Genomic DNA, 9,990 nt, shown 5'->3' with positions numbered 1-9,990 from the left:
TTCTAGATAATGTGCTGATGTCGATAGAAAGTGACCCGTTGCAGGCAAGCCCACAACACGAAATCATTGTTCAAGTTGAAGAAATGTTGCTGTAAGGACTGACTCAGGGATGGTCAAATGGATGATAAGTATTTTGCAGATGAAAGTTTTGTTTGCAGACCTCTTGAACACATAACGACACGACAGATGGTTTGGTGCTAAATAACTCAAAGTTAATCCCCGAAACCCAGTTGAAGACTTTCAAAAGTGGTTTGATCAATTGTGAGGTAAAAGATTTCCCAACCCAGGTGAATGAAAAGTGTCGTGTCCAAGAGTGGTAATAAAGTTTCTTCTGAGACAAAAGGTAACAAATAGGCTCATTCTTCTCTCTTTTCCCCCACCATTTCTGGCAAGTACCTCTTTATTTTTAACAAGCTTGAGGAGGATAACATATGCTTGATTATAAGCTCATCCTTCGGATGAGTCCAACCTAGTTTTGATTCGAACCCTAGGAAGGAGTGGTTCGTTCCTGTTTGTAATTGAACAGGTCCTTTACTGTGAAATGTTTAACGAGCCCAGTATAGGAAAAACTCGGCGTTTTTCAATTTTTAGAGAGTCTGAAAAACTTAAGAAGACTCCAAGTTGAACTTTTTCGTAGATTTGTGTCCCTCAAGCCCGAAAAAGTATAAAATAATACCTGGGGGAACCGCTTGATCTTGCGACCAAGGAGTACTTTCATAATTAGTGTCACTGACCTGAAAAGTAAAAAGCGATCAAAGACACGTCGTTTTATTTCCGTATCGAGTTTGAAACGACAAAAACCCGGCAATCTTTTCCTGATTTTATGGTCAGAAAAGAGCTATAAGGGGACCGTCTTTTAATTCCATTTTAACGAGTGTAAAAGAAACGCTCGGCAATCTTTTCATGTTTTAGGAGTCAGAAAAGAGCTTTAAAAGATGACTCTAAGGTTTCACTTTTTCGTAAGTTTTAACGAGTTCGAAAAAATGATAAAAATGTACTCATGGTTTTCATTTTTCGCAAGTTTTAATGAGTTCGAAAAAAATGATAAAAATGTACTCATATGGCCGACTTTCAATTTAATTTACGAGTAGGAAAAGACGGAAAGAACTCGACGTTTTCATTTGTTTTACGAGAGTGAAAGATAGCAAAATAATCTCGGGATTTTCATGAGTTTAATGAGTCTTGAAAATAACCAAAATTGACTCGAGATAGGTTTCATTTTTACAAAAGCTTGAAACAGATAAAAACTATGCTTCAAAGTAGTTTCATTTTTACACAAGCTTGAAACAGAGAGAAAACTGTGCTTGATGCCTCCTAAGCATAACTGCTAGAGCGCATGCCCCCCTGCTTCATTTCATTCAACTAGTTGGATGAAATGAAGGTTGAGTTACGAGATCATTTGAAAGACTCGACCTAAAACTGTAAGAAAACTATGCAAAAACTGAAATAACTAACCTAAATACTTAACATTTATGAGATCTAGTCAAACTCTTGACTCAGGTAGAGGAGGATTTGTTTCATTTTTTAAACAAGCTTGACACAGGAAAAGAACTATGCTCGGATTCGGTTTCATGTTTATGCAAGCTTGAAACGAAAAACTATGCTTATTATAAGTTCACATGCCCCCAGCATAATGACGCAAAACGAGGTACATGCCCCCCAAGCTTCATTGCATTCAATAAGGTGGATGGAATGAAGCTTTACTTTCAAGATCTTGGAAAGACTTGTGGGAGTTGTGTCATTTTTTAGTGAGCTTGACACAGGAAAAGAACTATGCTCATAACCCTTGTTTCATTTTTAAACGAGCTTGACACAAGATAAGGAACTATGCTCATAACTACTCTACAACCTACCTAACAAAAAACTTTACCCTAAAAACCTTGATTCATTTTTTAACGAGCTTGACACAAGACAAGAAACTATGCTCTAAAATCCTTGATTCATTTTTTAATGAGCTTGACACAATATAAGGAACTATGCTCATGACTACTCTCTACAATCTACCTACTTAACCTACCCTTGTTTCATTTTTTAACGAGCTTGACACAAGACAAGGAACTATGCTCAAAAATTTCTCATGCCCCTAGGATAATGATGCAAAGTGAGGTACATGCCCCCCAGGCTTCATTGCATTCAACCAGATGGATGGAATGAAGGTTTACTTTCAATATTTAACTTGAAAAGGGAGTTGTTTCATTTTTAAGGAGGTTGACACAAGAAAAGAACTATCCTCCTACCTGATTCATTTTTTAACGAGGTTGACTTAGTAACACGAACTATCCTCAAAAAGTTCGCATGCCCCCAGTATAATGATGTAAAGAGAGGTACATGCCCCCCAGGCTTCATTGCATTCAACTAGATGGATGAAAGGAATGAAGGTTTACTTTCAATATTTAAGTTGAAAAGGGAGTTGTTTCATTTTTAAGGAGGTTGACACAAGAAAAGAACTATCCTCATACCTGATTCATTTTTTAACGAGGTTGACTCAGTAACAGGAACTATCCTCAAACCTGATTCATTTTTTAACGAGGTTGAATCAGTAACAGGAACTATCCTCAAAATCCTACTTTCTACAATCTATCTACATATCCTAAAATCTAGCTGATTCATTTTTTAATGAGGTTGACTCAGTAAAAGAACTATCCTCATACTAACCTGTTTCATTTTTTAACGAGGTTGATACAGGAAAAAACTATCCTCGTCCCTGATTCATTTTTTAATGAGGTTGACTCAGTAAAAAGAACTATCCTCTGACCAACTGATTCATTTTTTAACGAGGTTGACACAGTAAAAGGAACTTTCCTCGTCCCTGATTCATTTTTTAATGAGGTTGACTCAGTAAAAAGAACTATCCTCTGACCAACTGATTCATTTTTTAACGAGGTTGACACAGTAAAAGGAACTTTCCTCGTACTCACCGATTCATTTTTTAACGAGGTCGACACAGTAAAAGGAACTTTCGTCACAACTCCTTGTTTCATTTTTTAATGAGCTTGACACAAGACAAGGAACTATGCTCGCGACTTCCAGTTTCATTTTTTAATGAGGTTGAGACTAGAAGAAACTATCCTCACCTACACTGATTCATTTTTTAACGAGGTTGACACAGTAAAAGGAACTTTCCTCACAGCCTATTTCATTTTTTAACGAGATTGATACATGAAAAGAACTATCCTCGTTCCTTGTTTCATTTTTTAACGAGGTTGATACAAGAAAAAACTATCCTCGCACACACTGATTCATTTTTTAACGAGGTTGACACAGTAAAAGGAACTTTCCTCGTACTCCTTGTTTCATTTTTTAACGAGGTTGATACAGGAAAAAACTATCCTCGTACTCACTGATTCATTTTTTAACGAGGTTGACACAGTAAAAGGAACTTTCCTCGTGCTCCTTGTTTCATTTTTTAACGAGGTTGATACAGGAAAAAACTATCCTCGTACTCACTGATTCATTTTTTAACGAGGTTGACACAGTAAAAGGAACTTTCCTCGTCCCTGATTCATTTTTTAACGAGGTTGACTCAGTAAAAAGAACTTTCCTCACCACATTGATCATGGCTTCCAACTGGAAGAAAGACATGTCAATGGACACACCTTGATCATGGCTTCCAAGAGGTCTTCATCAGAAGGAAGAATAGTTCTCTGGAAGGAATCCATGTCAAGGGACTCGAAAGGGATAAGAACATCGTGTTCAAGTAATCCCATAGAGTTTTCCATGTCAATTACCGGATCTAAATCAAAGGAAGATGAGCAAACAGTGAGAGGCTCACTTACATCGGTAACTGAAAGCATGGGACCGGTTGCCACATAATTAACCCATGGCAGGGTAGATACCACTTTAGAATCAGGAACATTTAGGGGTGTCATATTATTGGTAGTTGAGACAAGACTAGGGAACGAAAGCTGGTCTACAGTCACAATACAGCCATTGTGAGGGAAAGACATCACGCGAAAGAGTGTCGATACGACAGCTTTCATTGCATAAACATAGTCTCGCCCAAGGAGTAAATTGAAATCCAAGGGACCTCGAACTACCATAAGATCAATACAGACAGTTTTACCTTCCAAGGTAATAGAAAACTTAGGAAGGATCCCTAAAGGTTCACTAATGGTTCTGTTAAAAGCTTTCAAATTCTGCGTAATAGGCGCAAGCTGAGAGGAACCCAAAGCTTTCCAAACAGTTGAGGATAAAATACTAACAGAAGCACCCTCATCTACCTGAGTACGATGTATGTCCCTACCACCAGCCTTGACAATGATTTGGAAAGGGATGGAGGAAGGAAGACGAGGTTCTGTCAGTCTATTCCAATCAAAGGAAAAGACCTCAGTACTTGGAGGGGGTTCTGTAGAAACAGGTGAAATGCCCCCCGGCATAGAAGAATCTGATGTAACAAGAAGAACCTGAGCGGCATGAAGTTTACTCTCGAAAGGGAGAGTGTGATCGACCGAATGTGAAATTGAATCGACCACTTGATCAACTAAAGGATCATCAACCTGAGTGACATGAGTTTCACTCTCCAATGGAAGAGTGTGATTGACCGTACTTGAAATTTGATCAATCACTCCGTCAGTTGACGGTAGGTTGGGAGAAAGTTTACGGTAACCAGTTGGAAATTCTTGCTGTGGAACAGTAAGGTTTTCCAACAATTTCGAGGCTTCATCCATGTGAGGGCAAATGTGAGTTTGATGACTCCCTTTGCATAACTTACAAGGAAACCTAACTTTACCCTTTTTCCCAGGAACCTGACTATCACTGGTTGATGGATCAATGGAAATTTGATGAGAGTTTTTTGACCATACTTCCAAGACCTTTGGAATACCAGGACAATTGACAAGGAAGTGGTCACCCTTACAAAGCCTGCAAGGGTATTTTGGTTTACGTTGCATGTTGGAGTTTTCCTCAACACCACTAACACTTACAGTCGTGGTTGGTTGGTTGACTTCTTTCTTATCTTGCTTCTTCTTCTTCTTCTTCTTCTTCCCTTTCTTCTTCTTCTTAGCCTCCTGGTTACTAGCATCAAGGCTTTTACCAGGCGAAGAGGAAGAAATGGAGGAAGAAAAATTAGGCGAAGAAGGTAAAGGGTCAACAGAAGGTTGGTGATGTTGAGATGGTGAACTCTGTTGAGGTGAAGCATCCGGTTGAGATGGAACAATTGGAGTACTCTGGGCCAACGAAGTTGAAAATAACCATATCGGTAATCCTATTGTAAATCCAGGTAATGACAAAGTAGCCATATAAGGAGGACCAACATTCCCAAAGTAAGGAAAAGTACTAGGATTCTCATTAGGAGGGGTTCCTAGGTTGATAAATTCCGGAACATTTGCCATTATATTCAACTTCAGTGAATTTTATTAACAATTTTAAACTAAAATTAACAATTCACAATTTACACCTAACAATTAAAATTCACAATTCACGCCTATGGTCTCTAAAAGTAAAAACAAACAAATTAACACGCGCTATCAAATCTAGGAGTCAAACCACACACAAACAGTAAGCTCTCCGGACCGAAAACACTAGTTGGTGATTAAGCCCAACCTCGCAGAATCCAGTACAGAAATAGTGGGTGGAACAGTTACCCCGACAACCTGCTTAATGAATAGACTGGACCAAGTTCCTCCACTTTAACCGTCTCGAGTGAAGTGGACCCCCTAGAAAATCCAAGTGAGTATAGCCGACGTCTGCTCCAGGTACAGTGGGACCTTCCCTCCACCGTCACCTCGGTAGAATCCTAAAGATAATGGCCACTAAGGTTACCAACCGCAACAAATGCACCTGGGGGAACAGTCTAAACTCCGACAGCACGCAAGGGCAGAGTAGCAAGCTCAATCCCCTTGCCGGCTCCTTGACAATAATCCAAGGTTTACCGACAAGTGACCCCTGGCTCCTCGACAATGGTTAATCCGAGGTTTACCGTTTGTAATACGTGCGTGTCTGGCGTCGTTCCCAACGAGGGGGGAATGATCCCCTCACTGGTTCGGAGACGAGCTCGTGCTTCTCCTTTAAGAGGAGCTTTCCCAGAGTACAAATGAAACAGTTGGATTTATCCTACCACAAGATGAGCTACTTGTTTGGTTTTGCTGTCTTGGAGAGTTAATTACTCTCCTACTCCAAGACACTAGCCTAAGCTATATTGGTGTATCAGAGCCCTAGAAATGTAAAAATTACTAGATGAATTTTAATTAAGCGCTGTGTTATTAAGGCTGTTATTACTCAAATGGGTAAATGGATATGAAACCAATGGTGTTATGACCCGACTCAACTGAATGCAATCGAATATGATAATGTAATCTTTTCAATTCAATAAATCCTAACTAAAGTAAGGAGAGAGTTTCCATTCACTTCCGACAATGCAAAAAACTGATCACTAAGAGAAAATATAACAAATTCTCTAATGCACTAATTTTTATCAAGAAAAACTAATGCAAATCAATTCCAAACCATTTTTTATTTTTATTTTTGTGTAAATTCAAATCAAAGAAAACTGATCTAAATCTACGATTGATTTTTCAGAATGTAAACTATGCAATTGTAATCTATGCACAATTCACTCGAAAAGTATGCAAATGTAATCTATGCACATTTTTCATTCATATTCTGAAAATGAGAATTCTAATTATGCAAATGTGATCTATGCAAGAGAATTCTCAAACACAAGATGATTCTAATGTGATCTATGAACCAATCAAGTGCAAGTCGAGAAAATTGGGTGAGAGTTCCAAAGATAAAAAAAAAATAAAAACACTCAAAGGCGATTAACACTCATACACAATTTAGCCCCCCCCCCCCCCGGCGAATGAGGGGGAATTTTTTTTGCAAAAACACAAGCAAAAAGATGCAAAATTGTGAAAGGACTGAGACAAACCACCAAGTAATGACCAAAGGAAATCAAATCAAGAATTTCTCAAAAAAGAGACTCAAAACACCCAATTGATGAAAGCTTAAAGTAGGAATGCTAATGAAACAAGCTCAGGTGAAGATTTTTGACAAGGGACTAATGAATCTGGGCAGAAAAAACTAAGAAAAAACAAAATCTAAGAGCAAAAAGTGTAAAAAATGGAATTTTCTCAAATTTTGGCAGGGGACGTAGGCAACCCGTTAGCACAGGTGTGGGCCCGCTCTGTGCACACAGCAAAAGTGCGTCCAGGGACGCACTGTGCAGCACTCAGAGGGTGCGTCCTACTGAAAAACTCAAGAAAAACCAAAATAAAACTAATCCTAAGCTAACCCACCCAGAGACAGAATCACAGAGCCAAAACCAGAAAAAATAAACCAATTTTCTCAAAGCAAAGTTCACACAAAGGAAAAGACTTTTCTTATTAATGGAATCCCCAGCGGAGTCGCCAATTTGTCACACGGAATCAGTCAAAAGTGCAGACACAACCGACCTTCCTAGAAGTCTAAGACGTTCTAATGACAAACAAAACAAACTGGAGCTATCCTTCTCTAAACATACATTATGATATGAGAAATCAAGTGTTTCGTTCTTACCTTTGTCCAAACGCTGTTGTAGAAGTCCAAGCTTTGTTGATCTGGATGAGCTCCTTCTTTTCTCCAAAACCTGCAATCACCAACAGTCAAACAATTAAATAGCACCTGATTATAACATAAAACAAAGCATATTCAACATATAGACCAAGGAGTACATGAAATAACCCATAAACAACAAGTTATTGAGAAGAATGGACCAATTTGCATTAAAGGTAATCAAAAGGAACCATTACAACCTGAGCCTTGGTGTTGTGCAAGCTCCTTCCAGGGTCCACAAGAGTCTTCCTCTACTTTGACAAAGCTCACCCACTTCCAAATAGAACAAGTAAAGATGGCAATCTCTCCTCACAAGCTTCTAAATGGGAGTCCTAATTCCTGCAGCATTTACCCTTGGAAATGTATAGCTTTCAACCTCCCTCCTTCTGGCCCAATGCCTGTATTTATAGTGCTCAAGAGGAAGTTAATCAGGTCCACCATTAATGGGATAGTCCCCTCTTTGGATGGGATAGCTCCCCTATTGATGGGATAAGTTCCTCTTTGGTAGGAGTGCATGAACCATCTGGAGGCGCTCAATACACGTCAAACAACCTTCTAGAATGCTCTAGAAATGACCACAAGTAAGTTTTTGAAGATAAAACTTGCGCATTTTAACCTTTTCAGAGGGACGCACCTACCCCTTTAGATACAGAGCGTCCTTGGACGCAGACCTCATGAACAATAGGTGCGTACCCGCAGGCAAGGTTTGAGAGAACCTGTGTACCCAGAGATAAACACATTTATAAAGACTTTCTCTCTTTCTTGGAGTTTAACATGGATAACAGAGGCATAAGACTTGCTTAAGAGGGTAGTATGACTGTTGATAGAGCCATACCAACTGTAAATAGCCATGGTGACATTTTTTAATGTAACAGGGGTGACGCGATGACAGCATGACTGTTAAAGGAAAAGCCGCGATGATGTTCAAAAAAGTAACAGACGAACCAAAAACTCCCAAATCAAAAACAATCAAGCTTTAATCAAATAAGGGAATTTCCCAGATCAGGCCAGGAAACTCAGAAGACTGGTAACTGATCCCCAAAACTTCAAAAGAGAATAAAACAAAATCAACACAAGAGTAAACAAGAAAAGAACAAAGGCCAAAACTCCCCAGTGGAGTCGCCAATTTGTGATGTAGGAAAGTGTTCCCTTTGCGGACAAAGGAAACCCCTCTATCCCTAGAGTGGGTCTAGTCACAAACAAGGACAGATCAGCAATAGCTTTCCTTAAACAGACATAGTTGGGGGCCTACCTCAACCAGTGGTCGATGGAGTTCCATTGCGCTACTTTAGCTTCTGCTTCCTTCTTCTAATGAGTAATCAACCTGAACAATGCAAAGGAAATACAACAAAGCACATAGCCGAACAACAATGATCTATTTACTCACAAAGTCAAGAAGTCATGAGCTATCAAGTACATTACATACAATACATAGGAAAACATCATTGATTGCATTAATTATGAAATAAGAGTAAGCTTACAACCAAAATCTTGACATCACAAGCTTGCTTAGAGGGATCCAGCCAGCATGTTCCTCAAGCATTCACTCTTTAAGATGGATCTCCCAATACACAAGTCTCTCTCACTCACAAGTTTTACACAAGATCAAAGGCACTTCACAACCTTCCTCAAGCTATCAACAATCCCACACTTGTCACACTCACACCAGCTATCTATCAAACTCACAAACACTAACAACACTATCAGCAATCACTCCAAAGACTAAGAACTACAAAACTAGCAACACATAGCAATGGTGGGAGTTTAAATAGGAGAAGGAGTCTCCATGAAAGGTGGGAGAATGAGCTTATCACCAAGGAAGGTAGCACAAATGACGGAACAACCACACTAGAGAAAGGAGGGCGACATAAACTAGGCGAACAACCAGGTCTGGAGTCATCTGGAAGGCCGACTGTTGGAACAAATTCGCCCAATCTGGATCATCGTGGGCACATGACTGGCCTTCCGCACTGACATTGCTATTCAATAACATAGCTAGTGAGATCATCACTCAAGATTACAAGAGACAGTCATGCTGGCACATAAAATCTGACCATCGTGGGAATCAGGTGTACTTCCGCGATAGAAGCACTTCCGGTCTGTTTCGGAGTGCCCTTCAGCGCATTTATTTAGCCAACAGACGCGATGAGGCAAAAACCTTTGGAAAAGTGGGTCATTTGGCAACATTAGTGAGCATTTGTCTAACATGAGCATGTATGACTTGGACACATGACACAGTCGGAGGACTGGAGTGAAGACAATGACAAATTATTGTGTAACAAGGATAATAAATTATCACCAAAGTATTATGGTTCGTACAAGATGTTGCAAAAGATTGGTACTATGGCATACAAAATGGAGCTTCCTGCAGCTTCCCGAGTGCACCTAGTTTTCCATGTATCATGTTTAAAGAAGATTATAGGTGGCAAGCTCCCAGTTCAAACATATTTCCAGAACTTG

The sequence above is a fragment of the Pinus tabuliformis genome, chromosome 1_2 (genome assembly GCF_031772625.1).
Source record: "Pinus tabuliformis cultivar Carrire ecotype Pingquan chromosome 1_2, CPIR1, whole genome shotgun sequence".
Lineage (NCBI taxonomy): Eukaryota > Viridiplantae > Streptophyta > Pinopsida > Pinales > Pinaceae > Pinus > Pinus tabuliformis.
This window is presented reverse-complemented; position numbering follows the sequence as displayed.